This window comes from Protopterus annectens, chromosome 5.part0, assembly GCF_019279795.1.
Source record: "Protopterus annectens isolate FY-2018-M chromosome 5.part0, PAN1.0, whole genome shotgun sequence".
NCBI lineage: Eukaryota > Metazoa > Chordata > Ceratodontiformes > Protopteridae > Protopterus > Protopterus annectens.
The window spans coordinates 1,215,224,952-1,215,251,892 of record NC_056735.1 but is presented as its reverse complement, the minus strand read 5'-3'; the positions used below and the strand labels follow the sequence as shown (position 1 = coordinate 1,215,251,892).

The 26,941-nt window shown below is 41.2% G+C and overlaps 2 protein-coding genes across 3 annotated transcripts in view; one reads left to right on the top strand and one right to left on the bottom strand.

The window, feature by feature from the left end:
- The window catches only part of NDC80 (NDC80 kinetochore complex component), a 2,583,329-nt gene that overhangs the window by 231,683 nt on the left and 2,324,705 nt on the right, over window positions 1-26,941 (top strand). The gene's annotated exons all lie outside the window — the stretch shown is intronic.
- KDF1 (keratinocyte differentiation factor 1) overlaps window positions 23,820-26,941 on the bottom strand; it is a 198,036-nt gene continuing 194,914 nt past the window's right edge. For both annotated transcript variants that reach the window (XM_044071084.1, XM_044071083.1), the window contains exon 4: window positions 23,820-26,941. This exon is cut by the window's right edge and continues 2,018 nt beyond it. The gene's annotated coding sequence lies outside the window, so the exon portion shown is untranslated.

Genomic DNA, 26,941 nt, shown 5'->3' with positions numbered 1-26,941 from the left:
TATGTATGTCTGTATATGTACATGTATATATGTGTATATTTGTATGCATATATGTAGACATATATGTACGTGTTTGTTTATATGTATGTGTATGTAGATGTGTTTGTATATATAAACACGTGTATGCGTATATATATATATATATATATATATATATATACACACACACATTTATATTTTTATATATATTAGAGAGAGACATATGTATGTGCAGATGTCTATCATTGAAAAATTTAGGAAACAATTATTTCTGTGGCTATATGGCACTGTAGTATCGAACTTGTGCTACTCAGTCTCTGTGGAGTATAGGCAGGGGTGTATGGAGGGAGGTTGTGAGAATAAAGGGAAAGATGGACAACACGCATGGAACGTTATGGTAAGTACTCTATGTGATGTCAATCTCACCCTTATTTTCACTCATGGGCCAGTGTCCCAAGCAGCCTGACTCTTGGGTGGCTCATGGGAGAATATTCTCAGAACCATAGAATAGAGAGAGACTTTTTGCTCCTAGAGGCCAAATCCACTTTGCAATGAATAAAGGTATGAGGTTTTGCCCAAGTTACTGCAACTCAGATGTTATTCAATGGTAATCTAAAAGCTGCAGACAGCTACAGACCTTGTGGAATGAGCTTTAACAGTTTATTTGGAAGGGGTCTATTCTTTGAATTTTAAATCTAAGATATACAGTGTAAACCATTTAGATAAAGTAACTTTTGTAACTGGTTGACCTTTTTAATATCAGAATAAGAGACTAGCTGATCTAATTTTCTAATCTCAAACATCCTATGCAAGTAGTAACATAACTGTCTATGAACATCTAGAAGATGCAGTGAATATTCTTTATTTTGGAAGTTAGGGAAGAAAACTGGCAACTCTGTAGATTGGTTGAGATTACTTTGACCACCTTCAGTAGGCAGGAGGGGTTTGTGGATAAAGAAACCATGAAAAATTGGGTATGGGGGCTTGGTTGACAAGGATTGGGTTTCAGAAACTCATCTGGTTGAAATAAAAGCCACTGAAGTGCGTTTTCCAGGAGAGGTATTTCAACTCACGTCTCCAATGGTTCAAAGGGGGGGGGGGGCAGATATTAGACAAAATTAATATCCCAAGGTGGTGTTGGATTTTTATATGGTGGTCTTATCATAGTAGTTCCCTTCAAAAAGGCTTTAACAAAGTCTGTGTGACATCATCCCACAACCATTTTCTCCTGTATGAAAACTGGAAATTGCCACCAACTTAAGTAATAGTGGTTGCAGCAGCTCCTTCATTGAAAATTTCAGCCAAAATTTCTAGAATAGAATGTATGGGCGCAGTAAAGTGGTCAGACTATTGGCCCAAGTAAAAAAAATATTTTCCATTTGCTGCTGTACAGTTTATGTAGACGTTTTATGGCAAGACATTAAAATGTTTGAAGAGGAAAGGGCAGGAAACCTGGTGATTAGGGGAACTGGAGCAGCCAAGCTGTTTGTGATGTCCAGGTTGGGGTGAACCATCCCTGCTGGGTGAGTCAGAAGGGCTGTAGCAGGGTCCAGAATCCATGGTTCATTCCGAAGATGAAGGTGAAGAAAGGGGAAACAGATTTGATGGGGCCAAAATGTGGCAGATTATTGTAGTCTCCAACTAACTTGCTTTCTGCAAAAACTTGTGAATTAAAGGGATAGGAGGAAAAAAGTCCCAGAAGCCAACCATGAACAAGTGTATCCCTTGGTGACTCCCATGGGAGGAATCAGGCCGCTGCATTAGGCATTGGAGAGCAATGTAGAGAGCACAGCAAAGCTGGCCCCATTTTTGGAAAATCTCTTCTGTAACTTTCTGACTGGGGGACCACTTGTGTGGCCATAGTATGGCCCTGCTCAATTTGTCTGCAATTATGCCGATTTCCCCATGATGAGTCTTGCTATTGCAAAGCAGTTGAAAGCCATTGCCAGACCCACAGAGCTTCAACAAAGTGTGTAAGGTCTGGTTCCATCCAGTCTATATACCAAACTACAGACATGCTGTCTGGACTGCTATTATTCCTAGAGGCAGTGTGTCTTGGAATGGTTGCAAAGCTAAAGAACCGCCCTCATCTCTAGGATGTTTATGTGCAAGTGGGATTAGTGTTCCTGCCAAATGCCTTGGACTTTCCTCCCTAGATAATGTCTCCCTCACCCTATCTGCTTAGCATCTGTGGTCACCATGGCCTGGGGATGAAGAGACTGCCTTAATATACTAATGGAGAGTAAATCCACCATTGGAGATCCTTTTTACAAGCATTGGTTATCATAATTTTGTGAAACATTGAAGTTCCAAGGTTAACCACTGTGCAGAAAGTAACCACTGAAGTATTCTCATATGAAGATGAGGTAGGGGAATGAGGATGCAGCCATTTTCCCCAGTACATGAAGAACCAGTTTTGCAAAGGCTTGTGTCTTTCTGATTAACAGTCTTACATAATGGTGGAGATGGTCTACTCTGTCTTGTGGGAGTCTTGCTTGTCATGTTTATCTCTGCTCCTATGAAGACTAAGCTTTGACATGGCTCTAGAGCAAATTTTTCATAGTTTACAGGAATACCTAGGAAGGAACATAGTTGAAGGGTATAGTCTGCGGCTTGTAGCAGAAGATGCCTGGTCAGGGCAGTTATGAGCCAGTCATCCAGATACAGAAACACATGGAATTCTCTGCGTCTCATTTGAGCTGCCACTACTGCCATGCACTTGGTGAACACTCTTGGAGCTGTAGTGAGATCAAAGGGCAAAGCTCGAAACTGGAAGTGACTGGCTCCTAGCTGAAGTAAAAGAACTTCCTGGAGTGCCTTTCCATTCAAATGTGGTAGCACGCATCCTGAAGGTCTTCAGAGCACATCCAATTGTCTTTTTCCAGGAATGGAAGTATCGACTGTAGTGTTACCATCTGAAACTTGCTTTTTTTTTTTTTTTTTTTTTTTTTATTAAACAGACTTTCCAGTCCCCCGTTTTCTTTGGAATTAAAAATAATCTTTAGTAAGTTCTGGAGCCTCTCTGGTCTGTGGAGACTTCTTGAATTACTCCTCCTTAGCAACTTTTGGATTTATAATGTTGCTTGTTCCTTTTGACCGGGTGGAATGTCTGGAACTGACTTATTTACAGGTGCAGGGAAGGAGAAGGGAGTGATGCATCCTCTTGGTATTATGCCCTGCACCGATCTGTCATTTATCATTTGCCAGGTTTTGTGGTGCAAAGACAATCTATCCCCAACTGACTCCAGAGATGAGCAATCAGGCAACTCCTTCAGAAGCACTGGAAGGGCCTACCAAAGAACGATTCTCTGCAGCCCTGATTTGTGGGCATCCCCTGCCGTAGAAAATAGGTAAACAAAACAAACTTCTCAAAAGTCCAAAAATCAAAGAATGGCAAACAAAAGGCAGAGGACAAAGTAAATTCACTCTAAACTTTTACTAAAAAAATACATGCTAAACATGAACCGCTTTTCGTCTCGAATACAAAGACTTCTTCGGCATCTGAAGAAGTCTTTGTATTTAACAAGACTCATGTTTAGCATGTATTTTTTTAGTAAAAGGTTAGAGTGAATTTACTTGGTCCTCTGCCTTTTGTTTGCCATTCTTTGGTTTTTGGCCTCCCCTGCAGTGACAGCGGCATCTTCCATTACTGTTTCCCCCTCTGTCTCTAGGTGTGTCTTGGAAAGACCTCTGAGATTTTCTATACCACATCTTCCCACTACCTCCCTGACTTTTGGGAAATGGTCTACTAGGTGAGAAAAATGTACTTCAATAGCAAATGAGGTTTTACCTTTTTGTTTCCATCTGGTGAGAGTTTCCTTAACTTTAGGTCAAAAAAGAGAAGAGCTGTCAAAAGGAGCATTAACGAAAGAAGACAAAGGGCTCTGCAAAATTGCAAAGGTGCATCCAGGCCTGCCTCCTGAGAGAGATGCCTAAATCCACTGTCCTGTTCATTCCATTTGCTGCACAGAAGCCTCACAGACAAGTTAATGACTGAATTTAGGGTGGCGAGCTGAGTGCTGACCTCATCTGTCACCGCATCAGCTACAACACCTTGGAGGGAGTCTGATAGTGCCTTTAGCAGCTCCCTCTGCAATCTAGTTAAGTGGGTAAGATAATTCAGTGACCGTAAGGCAAAGGTTGCTGATGAGATGGGCTTCCCATACCTATCCATGGTCCTGAAATCCTTATTCGGAGGATGGATATAGGAGCTGGCATCAGAAATCTCTTTTAGTGGCTGCCGCCACAACCATGGCATCAACTGCTACACCTTCTGTAAATATGTTCTTGTCTTGGCTGAAGCTCTTGGCTAGGCTTAGGAACCTCAGGGCCAATAGCCTAGTAACTTCCTATGATCCTTAGGGGCTGTAATATATTTATTTGGCCTCCTAGGAGTAGGGCTCTATGGTGTGTGGGGTCTCCCAAGCCTTCAGAGAAATTAACTCTAAGCTCACTGGAAGGCATGGTCACCAAAGAGGTTGAAGGGCAAGATGCAAAGGCCTTCAGGTAAAGACTCCTCGGCCAAACAGGAGGTGGACTGCCATTCACCTCTCGGCTTTAAGACTCAGAATGTCTCTAAAGGAGATATATTCAGGAGGTGACCATGGGGGCCCCTTCTGCTTCACGGTCAGTATCAGATTTGATGGACTCCTCTCGGGGAGACTTAAGTTCTTCCTCTTGCATGCCCTCTTCCAAGGGACATACTCGGTGGGATATTCTGGGGAGGTTTCAGAAGAGGGGGGAATCCCCTGCTAGACACCCTGAGGCCTAGGGTCTCTGTGGACTTATGGAAAAAGTAGTTTGAGGAAAAGACACTTGGACAGAACTGGGATAAAGATCTTAAAGATCTATCACAGACCAAGAGATGGTCAGAGCCCTCCTAACTTTGAAGGCAGTCCACCCTCACTCCGACAAATGAGTTGTCAGAGTCAATGGAACCTCCACAGCAGAATATGGAAGCTCTGAAGGAGAGGCAGGAGCTGAACTCACCCATCCCAAGTCCCCCAGAGGCAGGGACAGATCTGAACCAATTCCTTTGACCGGACCAAAAAGTATCTGCTCCTAGAGGTCTCCTGCTCCAACTAGGCAGAAACACTCGGGGCAGATACCAGATCCGAGGAGGCTATGGGTTGTGGATCAGATAGACAAGCTGGATATTGGAATCTTATGGCACCAAAACAGGAGGAGCAGACGCCGAGAGGGAAGACTGATACATTTCCTTCAGGCTCACCTCCAACAATAATTTGGCTAAGGGTGGTGTCTTTTAATGGTCGCACCACTACCCTATCCACATCTTCATCAGACAAACACCTGGTGGGCCGGGGGAGAGGGGGTAGGTGACCTTGATCTGGCTAGAAAAGATGATGGGAGCAGAGAATGGACTGGTCTCAGGGAAGGTGATCGGATCCTATATCTAAACTCCAACATTAAGGTTGACTTTGGGGTGGAGAGTTCTAAAGAAACCTTGGATCTGACTTGAGTTGTCTGCTCTGGCATTTTTTTTGCAGACAGCATGAGAGCTTTCTGCCTTAGTTCCAAAGAAGCTGACTTTTGTGGTTTGCCCGATTTACTAGATTTTGAAGATTCCGGCGATATAGCCTCAGAAAAGGTAGTCTTAAAATCAGACCTTTTAGAATAAGCTTATTTACTCTGTGTCAATGCTCTGTGGTTAAATCAGTGGTAAATGGAGCACAATTCTTATAAATGAAGAGGCTAAGGGGCATCTTTTTCCACATATTTCTCATTCTTGAAGCCTAGGGGCTTCCCCTTCCTGCTTTTGAGCTATATCTGTATCAGAAAGAGCACACATGCAAATAAAAACAGACCGTCCTCCATGTTGACACTAGATCATAGGAAGTTACTAGGCTATTGGTCCCAAGGTCCACATAAGCCTAGCCAAGAGTTTAGCCCATGTTTAGACAAGTCAGTACCTGATGTCCCTTGTCCAGGAGGGACACAAGTGGAATCCCAGGGATGTATTTTCTGTTTCCCATCCAGTTATCCAGGTTTCACTTAAAAGGAGTAAAGAGGTACTCTGCTTGACAGAGAGGTAGTCTATTCACCAGATGGGGGAAGTCTCTGGGACACCAATCTGTCCCACCAAGTCCTATTGATGTCACAGACCAGGTTGAGGCTGCACATGGGGGTTACTCAAGTGAAGTTGACTTACAGATATACAGCAGTCCCATATCAATGTGGGCTTCAAGACTGCCTTATATGCCAGACAGAGGTCATCTCTGAGGAGTCTGTATGAAACCCAAGTAGGAGGATAGGGCTTTTAGCCTGTGTGTATAGTAGATTGAAACCCTGGATTCTCCTGGTGAGTAACCTCTGTGGTCTATCCAACTGCTGCATGTGCTTTTGAGGGTACATGCCGAACGGGATATTGTACTCAATAATGGGCCTTATAAGGGAAGAATACAGGGATGTTATGACCTTGTCCCTGGATGAGATACCCTTACTTGTGAGGTTGGCCATGTAGAAAGTTTTCTGTACAATGGAAGCAACATGGTGGCCAAAAATCAGCATGCTTAGGACACTGTTAATGTGATAATTTGTGGGGATGTCACTCTCCTCAAAGGGGCTGATGAATGTATGTTTTGGTATTCAGCTGGAAGCCATGTTTCTGGCACCAGTCATTTGTTTGCGAGGGACCCTCTTGGAGGATGTCCACATCACTAGGGGAATTTAAGACCGTGCCCAGCTTGCAGTCATCTGCAAACTTGGTCAGCCAAAGTCCACTGGTTTTGGTCTGCACCTCAAAAGTACATCCCAAATAACAGAGGCCCAAAGACTGAACCCTGGGGTATGCCACTCATTACAGGTCTGTCTGAGGTGGCTTCCCCCATTTTGAATAGGTGGGTTCTATCAGTGAGCCAGTTCGGTACCTATCTGGTGACATGACTTTATGCCTAATTGTCAGCATCTATTACGCCCGAGTGGGGAACAGTGTTGAAGGCTTTGGCCAGATCAAGGTAGGCAGTGTGCACCATCTTCCCTCATCCATGGCTTTGGTGACAGTCTCAAATCGACCAAGTTTAACAGACATGACCTAGACGAAGCCAAACTGTATGGGATAGAGTGTTTTGAGGTTGCCAATGTCCTTGTTAATGAAATCCATAATAATACATTCCATAGTCTTGCAGATCAGGTTAGTTAGGCTGATGGGTCTAATTTCCCAGATCAGTGGATGCCCCATCTTTGTGCAAAGGGATGACAGTGGCTGTCCTCCACTCAGCTGGGATGAAGCCGGTACTCAGGCTTTGGATGAACAGGGTGCCTAATGGTGTTGTAAGTTCCTGCCTGAGTTCACGTAGGATGCAGCCTGGGATGTTACCGGGTCCAATGGAGGCTGTATTTTTTGCCTTTGAGAGAGCAGTGATTACCTGTTCCCTCAATTTAAGGGGAAGGGGGCAGGTACTGGGAACATCTTGATTTACTGATGGGGGGCAGAGGGGTGAAGTTTTCACTGAATCCATCAGCCAATAAGTTTGCTGCATCTACAGCATATGTATATGTGGTGCCCTTGACCACCAGTTCTGAACAGATCTAGGTGATTCCTTTGAGATTGTGGACATATGTGAAGAAGGCCTTACAATTGTCTAATTAATGTAATCAATTTGGACTCCAAGTTTGCTTTGGAGGATTTCACTAATGCTCTTATTTGCTTGTTCAGGTTAAGTCGAGATTGCTTTCAATTGGGCACCTGCTCCTCCTTGATCCTGGACAGCAATTGTTTCCTTTTGTTACAGAGCTTATTGCAGATGTCCACCAGACAAGTTTACTCTTCCTTTCAGAGGATGATTTAGTCCTGTTGGGTATTCCTGATTCCATGCACCTATATAAATGTTTGTATAGTGCTTTGGTATAGTTTTGGATACTGGTGCCGGTTCCTAGAGAGGAAGAGGGGCTGTGAAGCTGTTTATACTATCCCTCAGGAGGCTGTAATCAGCTTTGGAGAAGTTTTTCTTGTTTGACCCTGGCTAGAGGGGGTCAGGGGAGATGTGGATTTTGAAACTGCCCACTTTATGGTCATAACTTACCAGGGAGGAGGAGGATGCAGTGGTTACTCATGATTAATACCAAGTCCAAGATATCACCTCTTATGGGGCATCAACTAGTTGTTCCAAAGCATTCGCATTGACAAAAATAGAGGAATCCCTGGGCATTTGTGTTCTAGCATGAGTAGTGCTTCCAGTCTATGTTTGGGTAGTTAAAGTCACCCAGGATCAGAGTAAAGGCTTGAATCTTGATAGTCAAAGGAGTCCAGATAGGTGGGATTGGGCATCTTGAGTCAGAATCAGGGGCCAGCAGCTACCTACAATTTGTATAGGGATCTTCTCAATGGTTAACTGCACCTGGAGTGTCTCACATGTCATACCATTTGACCAGCCTGGAGGTATGTACGTCTAATATATATTGAAACTCAACCGCTTTTAGCTTTACTGCCCAAAGTTTGGGATCTGTGCATGATTGGATGAGTTTCCAGGTAAGGCTTGGGTGCTCTTTGCAGCTTTGAATCAAGTTTCTGCAACTGCGCAGATGTCAGCATTTTCCAGGATAAGAATTCTTGCAAGGAGTGCAGTTTCATGTTTAGACTCCTAGCGTTTAGCAGCATAACTTTAAATTTGCGTTTTGTTGAAATTGTTATGTTGGTAGTTTTAACCATCACTTTTCCTAAAAAAGGCAGTATGGAGGAGGCAGGAGCCTGTCAGAAACTTGAAGCCCAAGTGAGACAGATGCAGGCCATCACTGAAAGCATAGTGTTGATCATATTTTCCTAGGCTGTCAGGTACTGGATCCCCCTGGAATGACACCAGAAACTAAGCCAATTGTTAAAGTCAGTCAATTTATGTTTGTGCTGAGGCAGCATTCTGGCTAACGTTAGAATACTGCTCAAGGCTAAGGACATACCCGCCTGGGACACAATCAGCGAGTTCAATCATGTCTCTCTTCATATAGTCCAGGGAGGTACATAGTCATTCATGCAAACATGGACTATGACAGAGACATAACAGTACCTGCTCGAGAGACTTGAGTGTGTATGTGATACAGTAGATTCTGGCCCCTGACAAACAATGAACAGTCACTTCCTCCTTATCCAGCCTGGTGAGAAGCACATGTATGCATCTCATGGAGTCTCCTATGACTAATATGCTGGGTTTATGGTTAAGCCTTAGTAGCCAAGAGATAGGTGGGTGAACTATGCAAGATGCGTTGTGGAGGGCTGTGGAAATGGCATGCGTTTTTGCCTCTGCGGTCTCCTTTGGGTATGTTTTTGTTGAGGACCTCTGCATATGTGGGTAAGTGCTGTGCAGGTGTGGGTGGTGTTTGAGGCGTAGTGATTGTGTTGACAACCTTCAGTACCACATATAATGGCTTGTGGTGGAGAGAGCATAGACTCTAGGTTCCTAATGTAATTTCATCTTTTGCAAATTGTGTTCCTAGGTGGTAGAGTAGATGGTTGTCAGTGTACATGAGGCAGTTGTTACACCGTCTCAGGATGCCCATATCTAATAATTCCACAGTCCACTCTAGTACATTGAGATAGGCAGTCTGGGTTTCATGGCACATTGAGGTGGCTGCTATAGGTTGCAAGGATATGGTACGGAACCTTGTTTATGGTGAGTTTCATATGTACGAGTTCCAGTGGGTCACACACTAGTCTGGATGCGAGATTGGTTTTACTATAAACAAACTCCACCTTTAGTTGCCTCCTGTGCAGTAGCAGGTCTAAGTGGAGTTTCTTGTTAAGACTTCTAACATTGAGCAGTACCACCTTCAGATATTCTGTCACAGCTTCAGTTAAGTTGGTAGGTTTATCAGTTTGGCGTTGCCTAAAAAAGGCACTATGGGGTGGGGAAAAGGTCTTTGCCAATATCTGATAGGCTAGAGGGGATAAGTGCAGACCATCCCTGGCAAAGCAGAGTGGTCAGTCAGTCATGTCCTCCAAGTCTGTCAAATACTGTACCCCTCTAGACTAATAGAAGCTTAGCCAGTTAATAATTTTCTGTTGGTAACTTGGCTCATAGGTTAGTACTATGCTAACTGCCCTTGCGAGACACTTTTTCAGCCTAGCCAATTATCCCCTGTGAGATTCAAACCCTGTACCTTGTGTTTGTAAGGCAAACACGTTAACCATTAGGCCGGCCACCCATCCATAGAGAAGGTAGTATGCTACGCTCACTTCATGCAGACAAGGAAAGTAGTCTCAGGTCATTAACACCCACATTGGACTATGACAGTCATACTGGTACATGTGGTTCAATGACCCGAGTGCCTGTGTGACTTGACAGATCCTAGCCCCAGGAAGGCAGCCGACTCTATCCTTACTCACAAAAAAAGCAAGATATAAATATTAAAATAAAAAACACAAGATCCACAGATGGTGTATACGCTTTATTAGTACCAAGCATCTGGTACCTCAGCATATCGCCTTCAAGGATAATTATGATGCACCACACATTTATAACAGGTGAACCATTAATCAATTAAAGACTTCTGCATTTTAAATTTTAAAGTGACTTCTACATTTTAAACTAGCTTCTACATTTAAAATGGCTGCAATATTTCAAAGTGACTTCAGCGTTCTAAAATAAATTCATTTTTAAATATTTTAAACATTTTAAAGAAACTATACATCAAGCATCAAAAATATATTACAAATATTAATATAAATGTGACACTAATGTGAACATTACTTGCGCACATGCTGATTATACCACATATTTATACAAGTGATATCTAACCCCTAGGGTATAGGGTACCATAATTTAAAATTAATCTACTTTCCAAACTTAATAATCTATGCTTTAAGTCACCCCGTATAATATTGCTAGGACTGGCAAGTACACTAATAAAAGAACATGTCATAATTACCCCCATGAAATCTGCAAAAAACTCCCACTGGACTATTGAAATTCTGATTTCTAATAACCCCCAAATGTTCTAGAATTCCAACTTTTACTGCCCTCTGTCTGCCCAATATACCACTTAATCAGATCACATCCACACCCTATTATATACACAACCATGCAAAAATTGCAAGAAAACCTACAATAAATTTTCAAATTTCTTATTAAAGTACCTGAAAGATCTCCCACAACTATACATTCCTACCCTAGTAGTTTTGTTGTCCCAAAGTGGTCTGTTTAACAGTTCCTTCATATTAAGGCATCTCCCATAGGAAAACCCAATAAACCCAGGAAATAAATCACCCACTGTGTGATCTAAACAAATAATGTACCATAATTCTTATCAAATTCCTCATTATGTTAGAAATGAATATTTACATACAAATAACTTTCACTGCACTACTGGGCTTCAAATTACTACTTACTCTTTTTCCTGGAATTGCTCTTTTCACCACGCAATACCTGATGTATCCCTTCATCCAACAAAATTTTATCATAACCCCTTTGTAATAATCTATTTCTAGTTTCTTTTAGGAATTGCTCTCTATGCCCTTCTTCAGATGTATTCCTATAAATCCGCCTAAATTCTCGTACTGGGAGCGAATTCAATAGATGTAAGGGGGGGGGGGTACATGCTTTCTGCAAACAAAAAATTGTTTACTGATGTTACTTTCTTAAATGGTCTAAATTGGATAGTATAATCATTCTCTATATAAAATTCAACATCCAATCAAGGACCCACATGACCCTCATTTTTATGCCATACCCAAAATGCATAAAAATTGACCAACCCCTCCCAGGAGACCGATAGTCTCTGGTATCCACTCTTTTGTGTATAATGTGGCAATTTTTATAGATTCAGTGTTGAAACAATATTTAGGATATCATCACATATAAAAAAAACTCAGGATCTTTGTAAAATTGTTTTGACTATTAAATGGCAGGCAGATTACTATTGGGCTACAGTAGACAAGTTACTTATATACATCCATACAACATAGGCATGGTTTGGAAGCAGTCCAGGATGTGATGGGAGAGGGCCCTAAGGCAGCTTTGGTCATTAGGGTATTGGAATTTTGTTTAACTCAATTATTTTAAGTATAAAGATAAGATATATCTACAGAAGAAAGGAACAGCAATGGGTGCGTCCTATGCACTCAGTTATGTTGTATTACACATGGGCTTTTTTTGAAAAATTGTTCATGTATAATACTAATTTTTGGAAGACAAAAGTAATATGTTAGAGATTTATTGATGATCTCTTATTTGTAAGGGCCAGCCATCAGAATTTGAAGAATTTATTCTAGAATTGAATGATAATTTTTATGGACTTACATTCACCATGTCTATGGGGCAATGCTAAGATTCAACTTTTGGATGTTGAATTTTACATAGGGAATGATTACACTATCCAATTTAGACCATTTAGGTAAGTAACATCAGTAAACAATTTTGTTTGCAGAAAGCATGCAAGAGATTTATTGATGATCTCTTATTTGTAAGGGCCAGCCATCAGAATTTGAAGAATTTATTCTAGAATTGAATGATAATTTTTATGGACTTACATTCACCATGTCTATGGGGCAATGCTAAGATTCAATTTTTGGATGTTGAATTTTACATAGGGAATGATTACACTATCCAATTTAGACCATTTAGGTAAGTAACATCAGTAAACAATTTTGTTTGCAGAAAGCATGCGCCCCCTCATTTACTGAATTTGCTCCCAGTAGGAGAATACATCTGAAGGGCATAGAGAGCAATTCCAAATAGAAACTAAAAATAGATCATTACAAAGGGGTTATGATAAAAGTTTGTTGGATGAAGGGATACATCAGGTATTGTGTGGTGAAAAGAGCAATTCCAGGAAAAAGAGTAAAGTAGTAATTTGAAGCCCAGTAGTGCAGTGAAAGTTATTCTTTGTATCTAAATATTCATCATGTTCTAACATGACAAATTTGATACAAGAATTATGGCACATTGTGTGTTTAGATCACACAGTGGGTGATTTAATGGGTTTATTAGGTTTTCTTCTGGGAAATACCTTAATATGAAGAAGCTACTAAACAGACCACTTTGGGACAACAAAACTACTAGGGTAGGAATGCATTAGTTGTGGGAGATGCAAGGTTTGCAAGTTTAAGAATCTTTCAGGTACTTTAATACGAAATTTGAAAATTATAGATTTTCTTGCAATTCTTGCATGCTGTATATATAATAGTGTGTGGATGTGATCTGATTAAGTGGTATATTGGGCAAAGAGGGCAGTAAAAGTTAGAATTCTAAAACATTTGGGGGATATTAGAAATCACAATTTCAATAGTCCAGTGGGAGAACATTTTTGCAGGTTTCATGGGGAGTAATTATGGCACGTTCTTTTTTAGTGCACTTGCCAGTCCTAGCAATATTATAGGGGGTGACTTAAAGCATAGGTTATTAAGTTTGGAAAGTAGATTAATTTTAAATTATGGTGCCCTATACTCTAAGGGTTTAAATTTGGAGGCAAATATCACTATTACATAAATATGTGGTATAATCAACACATTTGTGTGCAAGTAATGTTCACGTTAGGGTCACATTTCTATTAATATTGGTAATATATTTTTGATGCTTATGAGATATGTATAGTTTTGAAATCTTTAAAATGTTTAAAATATTTAAAATGAAGTTATTTTAGAACACTGAAGTCACTTTGAAATATTGCAGTCATTTTAAATGTGGAAGCTAGTTTAAAATATAGAAGTCACATTAAAATTTAAAATGCAGAAGTGTTTTAATGATTGATTAATGGTTCACCTGGTATAAATGTGTGTGGTGCATCATACTACTTATCCTTGAAGGCGATATGCCGAGGTACCAGATCTACCCTTACTCTGGTGTGGGGGACATCACTGTGCCTCACTACAGAATCAATGACCAGGGAATTTGGCTGTGCGCTGGTTTGCCTTAATGGCTTAGCAGTGGAGGCACTGGATACAGTGTTGGTATGTGTAGCTGAAGGTGGTACTGTTGAGTGTTTACGTGACGGCTGAGTCCCCTTTCTTTGACTGTACTATGCAGAACATCTTAGTGTTTTAGGAAGGTTGCCTCTATGTGCCTCAACATAAGTTTTGTGTAGGGTCTTGACCTTGTGCAGTAGGTGTGGTGCAAGTGTCACTGAAACTCTACAAGACTAGTTTTGGTTGTATGAGAGAGTTTTGCCTCCAGCATTAGTGTGCATGAGAATAAGTGGGTTGTCACATGAGGCAATTGCTACATTGCCCCATAATACCTATCACAACCAGACTGTCCAGAGTGTCAGGAATTGCATATCCATGATCTACTAGGGGGAGTGAGGGAAACACATTGAACAAATCAATAAGTCAAGGGACTTTATGAAAAACGCTCACTTATGAGGAAACTAGATGCTCTAGTAGGCTCATAGGAAGTTACTAAACTACTGGCCCTGAGGCTCTTGTAAGCCTAAGAGCTTAGCCTATGCATAGACAAATCAGCGCCCAATGTTCCTGTCCAGCAGGGACACGTGGAATCCCAGAGATGTATTTTCTATTTTCCATCCAGTTATCCAGGCTGTGCTTAAAAAAAAAAAGAGCTAGTCTGCTTGACATGGAGAGGGAATCTATTCCATAGATGGGGAGTCTCTGGGACACATCTGTCCCACCAAGTCCTATTTATGTCACAGACCAGGTTGTGGCCAAGTGGGCGGTTTACTCGACTGGAGCTTGTATGCCAGACACAGGTCACCTTTGAGGAGTCTGTATGAAAGAGTAGAGGGATAGGGCTTTTAGCCTGTGTATGGTAGATTTTTGAGGCCCTTGATTTCTCTGTTGAGGAACCTCTGTGGTCTCTCCAGCTGCTGCATGTGCTTTGAGAGGTACATGCAGAATGGGGCATTGTACTCAATGGGCCTTTATAAGGGAAGAATACAGGGATGTTATGACCTTGTCCCTGGATTAGACGCCCTTACTTATGAGGTGGGCCATGTAGAAAGCTTTCCGTACAATGAAAGCAACATGGTACAAACAGTATAAATAATTTTAATAGTAAAATAACGGTTAAATAGTAATGGTTTAAATAGTACTTCAACTGTCTAGACAGTAATGCTACAAGAGTGTAGACCACAAATCTTCTGATGTAAAATAACTGGTTTGGTGCACAACTGCTTAAACCAGAACAGACTTAAACAGGTACAATAAGCCTTCACAAGAAATTTCCAGCTCAGAGGGGTGGAGGCTACCCTCTCCTGCCACAAGAGTGTACCACAAATTTTGACAGGGTGATTCTGACAACATGCAAATCCAAAATCAGAGGAGACAATCCTGTAGGTCCCCCCCCCCATCATAATTCTCTCCAGATTCAATTTCTTGAATCTCTTCAGAAAAAGACAACTCCCTTTTCTTTTACCAGAAGCCACCTGACAGGGTCAACAGTCTGTACAAGACCCTGTGCCAGACAAACTACTCCTGTCCAGGGAAACTGCTGCAGGAGAAGATCCATGTTTAATTTTCCATTTCTTTTTGGCAGGAAAGTGAGAATTAATGGCAGGAACAGCTTCACCAGTGATGGGCACAACAGTCTGGCTAAGCAGGTGCATCTTGCCTGCCCCTTCTCCTAAAACAGACAAGAGTGGCTCTCCCCCCTGCCCACTAAGAGTACCCCAACAGCCACAGAGGATGTGGCAAACCCCCAGTCCACAGTGGCTGTATGGAGAACACCAGAGGGATCCAGGGGAAAAAGATGAGGGTTTGAGGAAACAGCTTTGGCTACAGCAGAGTTGCCCACCTAAGGCAGAGGCAAACTGCTAGCCTGTTGTGCTGGCAAAGGCTGTTAAGTTGACTTTTTCCTTTTTGTGGCTGGAAGGACTGATCTTGGGACTGGTAGTTTGTTCCATGGTTCAGCCAAAAATGGTATTTCTTTCTCAGGGAAACTAAGCAGCACAAGCCAGCAAAATTTAAAGTTACTTTTCCCCATAAAGTACACTTTACCATCTCCCCCAAATGTAATTCAAACAGTTTCTCCACAAGAAAAAAAGTTTAAACATTTTAAAACTGTCAAATAAAAGCCAGCTTCAGTTTAAAAGTGAAGTCTTGTGAGTCAAAAAGTTATGTACTCACCATAATGTTCGATCTGTGTTGTCCACTTTCATTCTTCCTCAACCTGTGGGTTCAGATCTGAACCTTGGATCTGACTGATGCGTTTAATAGCTCTAGGATCAGATTCTCGAGCTCCTCCCCTTCCCATTTCCACAGGTTACCTCAGATAGGAGTTTCCTGCCAACATAGAATAATATAGCCATTTCTATATATACAGATCCAAAATAGAAAGAGAAAGGTTTAGAGGCTCAAACAGGAACTGAATTCCTACAGATGCATCCGTCTGGTCTTTCACAGTTAGATAGGATGAGGAGGGAGGGAAGGTTGAGGAAGATCGAAAATGGGCAACACATCTGGAACATTATGGTGAGCACACAACTAATTTATCTGATGCTGTCATTTTCATTTGTTCCTCAACCTGCGAGTCCCCAGCTATAGTATCCTCTGGTGACCCCTCAATGATGGATACTCTGGATCACTGTGGAACCAAAAGCAGCTGCATTTCTAGAGACAATACCCAGTTTGTAATGGGAAACATTGGTATGGGAGTTGGACCAAGTAGCAGCCACACAAATGTCCTCAATCAAAACCCCGGAACACAAGGCTTGAGATGTAGACACAGATCTAGTAGAATGAACCTTGACATGTTAAGGTAGTGGAATGCCTTTGGAAGAATATACAGTGGATATAAAGCATATACACCCCTGTTAAAATGCCATTATTCTATCGCAAAAACCTGAGACCACAATAAATCATTTCAAAACTTTTTCCAACTTTAAGGTGTCCTATAACCTGTACAACTCAATCGAAAAAACGGGAAAAAATGTAAATAAACTTACAATAAGCTGGTTGTGTAAGTGTGCACACCCTTAAAATAATACTTTGTTGAAGCACCTTTTGATTTAATTACAGCATTCAGTCTTCTTGGGTAGCAGTCTTGCAGTATGGCACATCTTGACTTGGCAATATTTGCCCACTCATCCTTGCAAAAGCACTCCAAATCTGTTAGATTGCGAGGGCATTTCTTGTGGACAGCCCTCTTCAGGTCACCCCACAGATTTTCTACTGGAAATAGTTTCTGGCTGGGCCATTCCAAAACTTTAAATTTCTTTTGGTGAAGCCAAGTTTTTCAATTGAATTGTACAGGTTATAGGTCACATTAAAAGTGGGAAAAGTTTTGAAATCATTTATTGTGGTCTCTTTTTAGATCATAAAAACCTGGCATTTTAACTGGGGTGTGTGTACAATTTTTACATCCACTGTATAGGATATGCAATCTGTAATCTATTTTGCCAAAGTGACGTTGGGCACTGGTCTTCCCAATCTAATATTTGAGAAGGAAACAAACAGCTAGTCTGTTTTTTGGAAAGTTTTTTGTTCTATCTAGGTAAAAACGTTGTTGTGTAGAACATCTAGAAGAGGAGCATTTTCATCTTTGTTTTGAAAATTAGGGAAGAAAACTGGTGGGCTGATGAACTCATACTGGTTTCACAAGCAACTTTTGTCAAAGAAGAAGGATCGGTACATAAGGTCACTATCTATGGAAAAAAAAAAAATCAAACATCGGGGGGTTTGGATGATGGTGCTTGCAATTCAGACATCCTTTCTAGCTGAATTGATGGCTACCAAAAAGGCAGTATTCCATGAAAGATATTTTAAGTCTACCTTGGCTGAAGGTTCAAAAAGAGGCAGAACAAGAGCTTGTAATATCATTAAGTCAAAAGGACCCAAGGAGGAGTAGGGTCCTTTATAGCAGGACTAAGGAAAAAGATACCCCTGAGGGAGGTCTTACACAGTTTAGATGATGCCACAGAATAGTCTCCGATGTGATAATTCAAGATTGTAACCAACAGTAGAAAAACTTACCCAGTCATGGAAAGTGGAAGCAAGAAAATCTAGAACTGGAGGAATAGGCGCCATAAAGGGATCCAAATGTTTTTGGTCAGCCCATCTTGAAAACCTCTGACATTTACTTATAAATTTTTCTGGTTGAAGCTTTATGTGAGGATATTAAAATCCTCTGAACCGGTGAGGAATGCCTGGTATTTTTAACATCAGAACTGGAGAAACCATGCGGTTAGTTTTAGTCCTGGAAGACCTGGGTGAATCTGCTCTGATGGGAGGGATAGGAGATCTGGATGCTGCTCCAGCATCCACGGAGGGCATATCTGGTGAGACCAAAAAAGGGGGAACCAGACCTGTCAAGGCCAAAAGGGGGCAACGACTATCACCTTGCTCTTCAACCTCTGAGCTTTATGAAGGAACTTTGGTATGAGTGGTAGGTGAGGGCAAGCATAAAGAAGACTGGAGGGCCAAACATGAACCAGAGCATCTCTCGGTGACCGTCCATGAGGAGGGATCAGGGCAAAGAACCTGTTGCATATTGTTATTGAAGGATAAAGCAAAAAGGTTGAAGCAGGGTTGACCTCATTTGTGAAGATTGGTGCATCAGATAACACTGAAAAGGACCCTTTGACTTTTTGAACCACATTTACCACCATGTTGGTCCTGGAGAAAGGCCTTTGCTGGGGTAGAAAAATGGATCCCGATGGCAGACAAGGTCTTTCCATCTTTCTCAATACAGGAAAACGTCTAACAATGGGGTCAAAGAATGATAATCCATTAAAAGGAGCATTGATGGACACCTTAAAGGTTCCACAAAGTCACAAAGCCGCATCCAGGCATGACACCTTAAAGCAGTACCCGAATCTGCAGCCCTTGAGGTACCCCCTCTACTGCATACAAAATTAGCCTCATGGATGCATTTGAGATAGATTATAGGGTGGCCAGTCTGGAGGAAAAGGTTTTCTGTTCCTGTGCACATATGGATCCTGGGGCAGAGCTTGAGAGTTCCTTAATCAAGTTCCTCTGTAGGAATGTGGATGGGCCAGACCCAAAGGCTTCCAAAAAGTGATTCCTCCTGGGTAGGGTTTTAGGCAGACCATCTGGCAAAGGATTTCAAGAATGCCCCCAAAAGAGACATCTTCAGGTGGAGATCTTGGTGACCCCTTCCCCCCACTGAAGTTTGTGTCCTCAGTGACTGATTTCTGAGGGGAATCCAGGTGCCTCCTTTCGCACAGTCTCCAATGAGGGACTTCCTTGTTGGGATGCTTCAGGGAGGTATCGGAAGAGATTGGGGGGGGGTCTGAAACTGGATCTGGTTGGAAGGTCTTCTGGCCTGGCTGGTCCTGGAGTAGACAGAAGAGAGGACTCTAGCACAGGATCCAAAATGGGGGGGGGGGAGGCATGGAGAGGACGCGAGTGTCGGAGCTCTTACAGGTAGAGAGAGAACCCTCTCTGCCACTTCAAAGTCAAAGGCCATCTCTCCAGAGCCAAAACTCCTGAAGCAGACAACCCTCTATGCCCACAGATCTCCCGCTCTGAATAGGGACTCTACGAGCTGTTGAATGCTGAAGCTCTGTGGGGAAGTGACAGCTCCAAAAACTTAACTGAAGTCACCCGCTATTGTCCGATGTAGAGGCTTCTGCTCGGACAGTCATTCTGTTCTGAAAAGGTCGGAGCCAAACAGATAAGGGAGATGGTCAGAGTAGAAGTGATGTGCACTGTCGATCAGATGTCTTGAGCTTCGGGGCCTTCAAATCCAAGAACTCTGAAGCAAGTGGTCAGATCGGAGAAGAAGCAACTGGAATAAAGGTAGAAAGATGGCTCACAGATACAGAGGAGGGACAGAGCTGGCAAAACCCCCACCCATCTGGGTTTGTGTCCTGAGAAATTTCCTCATCAGTTTACCAACTTAAGCTTCCAAAAGACTTTGGAAAGACCTGATGGAGGAGGAGGTGGAGGAAGGCCTAAAAGGCTCTTTCTAGTGATTGCTGGAGCCCAGTAGATCCCAGAGTCAGAGGGACCAGCTCCAGAGAGGTCCGAATGGCAATAACAGTCATAGTCAGTGTAGGATCCAAAGGCTTCAGAACCAAGGTCTTCTTAACCTTTTTGGCAGTTCAGCCACACGATAAAGAGAAGCCTTATCCAGAGAAAACTTTTGGTGTTCTCAGGACTCCTTTTGTTTCTTAGGGGGTTTCAGCCCCTGAAGTGCCAAGAGAAGAGGCAGATGAAAGTAGGAGGGCCTTTGAGTATTAACTTGTTCCTCCCATCACTTATGGCACGCTGACTGAAGCCCACAGAAATGGGGCAAGGAAGGAGAGCCTAAGCAGTAAACTTGGACATCAGATTAAAAAATATTGTGCTCACAGGAAGTGCATTTTTTTTTTTTTAAACCAACTGGTTTCTTAGACATTTTTAAAGCTTTCTATCAAAAAATGAGAGTGCGGAAAGTAGGAAACAAGGAATTTAAACTATGAATATATTTTTTTTTTTTTTATGTATAAAGCAGGGTAAATGTGGTCAGAAAAGGGGAAAAGGAAGCTAAAAATGCACCAGAAAGTACTAACCCACTAGGAGGCTCGAGAGATTCATAATCCTGGTCAGTCTTGTTGGGCGGCAAATGGGATCAGAGATAATCTGGGGAATGAGGTATTACGAGTAATGGTGGAGCTCGAGAATTAGATCCCAGTGCTACAGAGGGTGGCAGAGTTGGATCCAAGGTTTGGATCTGAACTCACAGGCTGAGAAATGAATGAAAATGACAACTCACACATTCCAAGCTTAAAATATACCTTCCCACACAGGAAAGCAAGTTTAAAAAAATATATATTTATTTACATTTGTTAACCAGGTAGTGTCCGACTGGGCTAGAAGCCTGTTTTCAGCAGAGACCTGGGGAGAAAAGCTTCAGTAGATTAACATTTAGTTTACAAAACAAGTAGTCAAAATTGAGTAATTAATAAATCACAATTTACAACACTACAACAAAGATGCTAAGGAAAACTAATAGTTGTTGAAACACAATATAAACATATTACAAAGATACTAACAGTTCTGATTATACAATTGATCCCAATCAGGAAACAGTCAAATCACTTCTAGGCACTAGCTGCTTGAGGTACATGAGAGTACAGTTTCGGGACATTTGGGAAGGAATTAACCAGGTGAAATACAGGGGGGGGGGGGAGTTGCTTTTGAGATATTCTTTTAGGTTATTTTTGAATGAGAAAATGGAATTTTTTGGATGTGCTGACGGAGAGCATTCCAGACCTTGGCTCTTTTACTGGAATAGGAGTCGTCACCATGACATTTGTGAGACTGGGTAATTTTTAGCATTAGCAGAAGTCTGTCAGAAGACCTAAGGAACCTGCAGTTTATATTTGGTTGGACCAGGCTTGAAAGTGCGGGGCAGTTACTGGGGTTGTGTATGACTGTGGGCAAATGTTAAGTTGATTTAGAGTTGACAGGTTGGGAAGTTCCAGTCACTTGAGTTGTTGAAGAGGAGCAATAAGTTTTATGGGGATGACCTAGCTATTTTGTTGTAGCAGGAGTCTAGATTATTGTGTAAATTGGTGAAAATATGCGAGCAATACAGGACGGTAGACTAAGAGGGATCTTGCTGCAGCTAGTCTGGCTTGGTGAGTGAGGTATGGTTTGACCCTGTAGAGAGTTTATGCAGGACTGTTTTGATTGTTAGGGAGATGTGTGTATGAGTATCAAATTTTAGTCATTTAACTCCTAGGAGTTTGGTCTGATTAGTTGGTTCAATTTTTGTTCCATTAGAGGACTAGATACAGAGAGGTAGTGAGCTGAGCTTGGATGATTTGTTTGTGAAAATCATGAACTTAGTCTTATTTGGGTTTAGAATGAGTTGATGGCTGGAGAGGTAGTTTTCAATGCCCTAGAAAGACTTTTGCATTTTGTGTTGAAGTTTTTGGGGGGAAGGGGCTGAACAGATAAAGGAGTTTTCTGCGTATTGGATGATACTTGCAAATTGGGTGGCAGAATTTAGGTGATTGGCAAATGACAGAGGAGGGTCCCAAGTATGGATCTCTGGGGTACACCAGTGTATACTGGAAGTAGGGGAAAGTTTGTTTTCCCATTGAGTAGCCTGTTGGCAGCTTGACAGATCGCTGTGAAACCAGGTTAGAGATGATCATTTCAGATTGTATGTTGCAAGTTTGAGTAGCAGTAGCTGGTCAGATACGGTGTCAAAGGCTTTTGGCAGATCCAGAATAAGAGACCAATTGTCCTTCATTTTTAAGGTACTGCATTGTCAGTGAAGTAGTGCAGTGTTTGTACTATGCTTAGGCCTGAAGCCGTGCCGTGAACTGTGCAGTAGGTGGTTAGTGGTGAGGTGATTAAGGAGCTGTTGGTGGATACATTCTTCTAGGATTTTGGCTATGGGAGAGAGGATGGCAATTGGCTGGTAATTTGAGATCTCTACAGGGACATTTCTTGTGAAGGGGAATGATGTGAGAAATTTTCCAGAGGCACATACTGTTCAGAGATTGAACAACTGATTAGAATAGACATGGGGCAGGCGATGGAGCAGTTACTTTTAAGAATTTGTTGGGTAGCCCTGCTTTAGTTTACTTAGTTTGAATGGGTTTGAAGGAGAAAGTTTGTGTTCTCAGTGGTGGAGGGGGACTGTGATTGGGAAGATATTATTTGTTGTCTAAGAGGGTGGTGACAGAGTTGATGAAGTGAGTTGAACCGAGAGGCTAGGGGCTCAGAGGTATTACATGTGGAGGGACCAGGGGTGGAGGTTATACCAGGGTTAAGGAGGCACGTGTCCTCCCCTGGAATGTGGAAATTTTTTCCTCAAAGGGAACTTCTGCCCAGCAATGGAACAGCACAAGCCCACTGCCAGTCTCTGAAAGTCAGTGGTAGGAAAGCTTTGTAGGGCCTGGAGCTCAAGTCAGCTCAACTCAATCGGACTTGCGCTTAGGGCACGAGGAAGGTGTCTGGAAGCTGGACAGCTTTTATATCCTATGAAGGATACAACCCATATTAACTTAGGCTACTGCAACAGTGCTCAAGTATGGAGAACTGCACAAAAGCTTCTACAGAAGTGGGTACAACACACAAGGCTGTGCACTGCTAAAGGACAAGTAATGTTTTAGTCTAATTTGCCTTGTAGTTCTCATTATCTAAATATCATAAAACCACATCAGAAGTCTGTAGTCTTGACAGTTTTCCACAAACTGTGAATAAGTTCAGTTTTAGATGAAGGTGGCCGTCAATGCATTTTTTCCAGAGATTTGTAAATCAAAGCAAAAGAACTCTGCCCATATAAATGATAAAAGTAGCAAACAAAAACAAAACAAACAAACAAAAAAAAAAAAATATATATATATATATATCACACCTCTGAAACTACAGAAAGGAGATATTACTAGAGTACTTAAGGTCACTTCTCATCACTTACGAGGCAAACAAGATCTAAGAGCTACAGGGGAGGACAGGTGCATTATGGGAGGAGAAACGGTTCAAGTTCCAGAGTAGCTGAAGTTGCCTGATTTCCCATCAACATGGGCAAAGGATAATGTAGGATAAGTACCCCTTTTTCTGCAACATATTAAATGCTCCAGGAAAATCTTGCAAACAGAAATGAGGTACTGCAGACATGAGGATTTTGTATAAATTAACGAACTCACTGTCAAATCCAGAATGCAGCAAAAGTAGAACCCCACATCTGTCTAATCACCTAACATATATAGTATAAATAGCATCTTGGGTCTCCCCTGAAAAACAGGCAGGAGTGGTATTAGCCTAAAGGAAAAATAAAAATAAAATACAGGAGACCTGGGCTGCCATGCTACTATAGTTTCTTGATGGCCAACAATTTCTTTAAGTATAAAGTTTTTTTCATGACTGTTAGTAATCAGAAAGTGGTCCAGAGAATCAATTCAAAACTTGCGAGGCACATGCTGCATACATCACGTTTCAGTTTAATGCAAGTCTTTAAAATAATAGCACTAACGCATCATTCCAAGTTTCAGATCTGTTCTTTACTCCACTGTCAAAAGCAACCTGTCCACAATCTTACTTGTATTTACAAAATTTCTGCATACACCAAACATTAAGAGAATGTGAAAAAAAACATTTACCAAAATGTTACCTACCTACTGGGCTGAATATACTGTCAATCTACATACAAAAATACATGTACAGATTTTGCTCAATTTACATTAAAAGAATGCTATACAAAACTGCTTTAATAAATGTTCCTTGTAGATATTAAGACAGGTATTTCCCAACAAGTTTAGCAGCAAAAGGAGAGAAGATTGTATGTGCAGAGTTTGGTATTGCCTTGAAAAAAAATTCTGCTGACCCATGGTCCCATACAATTAAGATATGCTATCCATTTTTAGAAATTACAGTATTTACTAGCAACAGTGCTACTGCAAATGCAAGCTTCCTGCTGTTTTTTGTTCCACGTATTGGGGAGGGACAGCATCAGTACACCTACTACCAAGAGGCAAGCTCACTGACGAGAATTGTTACACTCCCTGAGATGCTTAGAACATGGGACTGGACTTAATGCCAGACCAATGGATGCAGACTAGAAAGAAGACCCGACAGCAGCCCTCCTTAACATATGTAAAGGCTAAAGCTAATCCAGTTGATAATGCCCTTTAGTGAGGGGTAGATATGTCATGAAGAGGCAAGTCTAGATGCAACAGGAGATCCACAGAAATAGCCTTCTAGGCTGGTCTAAAGTGACAGGATGTTGGATATCCACTTAGGGAACCTAGAATGTAAATGTGAGAACTGGCTGTATCAGGTCATTCCTAAATGGACAAGGATGCATTCTACAGACCAGAAGACACTGCCAAGAAGGAAGGGATGGCTAAATACAGGAGTACTCATACTAACAGCAAAGGCTGGGCTTAGAGAGAAGCATGTCAGAGTTGGGAGCCATAAGGTGCAAATGTTTTGACTGGACAGCCACTAATTGTTTTCTCGAGTCATGCTCTGTACATTAACAAATGATCTACACCAACAGAAAGCAAAATGCCTGTACATTAACAAATGATCTACACCAACAGAAAACAAAATACATAAAATGTATTAATCTGATTGCCTCAGAAGCACAGAACACAATGATACCTAATTGGTGGCAGTTTACTCATTTTAATACAGCAATAAAACTGAATTTTGCAGGTAATTAGATGTGCAAAAATTCCAAACATTAGCTGGTTCAAATTCAAGTCTCTCTCCTAATTAATTTTAGCAAGCAAAATGGGAAAACTGACATTAACCTGAGCCATCTGTATTTTAAAGACCATGAATACTGCATAGACTATCTACAGTATATATGTATTTTATTTTCTGAAGAAATAGAAACTGCAATACAGGAACCATACCTGCATTACTGTCTGGGAGGAGAAGTTGGTTTCTTTAGTAACTGTAGAAAGTACTTCTAATGTAAAAAAAAAAAAAAAAACTACAAAATTCAATTCAAGACACAAAGAACAGAAGATTATATTGGTGACAAAAATAAACTCCACTATAGAAATCCTGGGGTGCAACATACTGAAGCAGTGGAAGTACAGAACGCATCTAAACATGAATTAAAAAGAAATGATCAAATGTTGACAAATGAGAAAAAAACATTTAAAGTGAAACAAAGCTTTCGATTGCACATAAAATAAAGTGGCACAACAGACACTTGCATTACACAAATGATTGCTCTCAAAATGGGATACCCAACATGTTAGCAGATTTTCACTAGCAGCTTTACCCTAATGAACTATGTACTATGTAGACAATTACAGCAGAGACAGCACTCGCATATTACGCTTCTCAGCAACTATACCAATCTACAGTACGACTGTAAAGTATACACTATTCAAAAGGAATGCATCTTAAGCTCAAAAACTAAGTACCTACAGTTGCTTCAAAACAAAAGTTTGCAATACTGCACACTTCGATTAACCTGACACCAGAAACCAGTTTAAATGGATAAGCCAAAAAGCAATTAAAAGTTATACCAAACATCTTACACCATCCTGGCTTATTGCTCTGGTTTCTTAATTCAAATACTCTAAGAAAGCATTTGTATTACACAAACCCACAGAAACTATAACAAAGTGAGACAGCTTCTGGGCTAAATCCCCCTTCCCCAACGCAAATCTAAGTGAGTCGCACTTCACTGGTAAAGTTTACATTTAAGGATAATGTCCATCCAAGCTCAATATATATACTGGTTTGTTCCTCCACCTTCGTATGTGTCAAGTGTCCGTAAGAATAAAATACTTTAATGAAGTTAAAGAGTGTTACAATTGAACATCCTCTGCAGAAATGACTACCTGGTTTCTTTTTTTTTTTTTTTTTTTTTTTTTAATTATTCTTGGTGCATCTCTGGTGAAGACTGGTAAGAGGGGTAGCCCATCCCATCTCCCTTCTCTTTCCTTCAAATACTGTGCCTTCATTTAGAAAAATCCAGTCTGTCTGCAGTAACTCAAACTGAAACCGCCATTACAATGCTTATTGCTATCAAAAACAGCTTATACACAGAAAAAAAATCATAAGCCAATTACACTCAGTTTTAAAACATTTTAAACACACCCTCCCTCTCTCTGCTTCAAGAGTCCATCCTGCAGTGAAACGTTTCATAGTGATACCAAAAGCAGTTAAACAAGAATGATGTGGATAGATACACTTTAGGTCGGGCATAATGCAGAACTGAAGTGCCTTATTTAGCCACATCAGATAAAACAAAAAAGTTTGCAAAGATGATTGAGCTATTAACATAAAATCACTACTTGGCATTCAGTGAAATGCTATTAACTCTGCAGTGCCATCAAAACTAAGACAAGTACAATAATTTGTAGAAAACTTCTGTATTAGCTAATAAAGTTGATTAGTACATGGGTGCCTTTCTGGAACCTCAGGCAAAGCAAAAAGTCAGCTAAGCTCACAATGAATGGCCTTGGGGAAGAATTCAACAGTTTTGATTTTTATAAAAACTCATGAAAGTTATCCTTTGCACTTCTGTAGCAGTGAAGTTAAAAGGGTTTGGTTGCAGACTGCAAACATGACTATCAGGATGATAAACCCTACATGATCCTAGAAGGTGATAAATAGACTAGTAATACCCAGGTT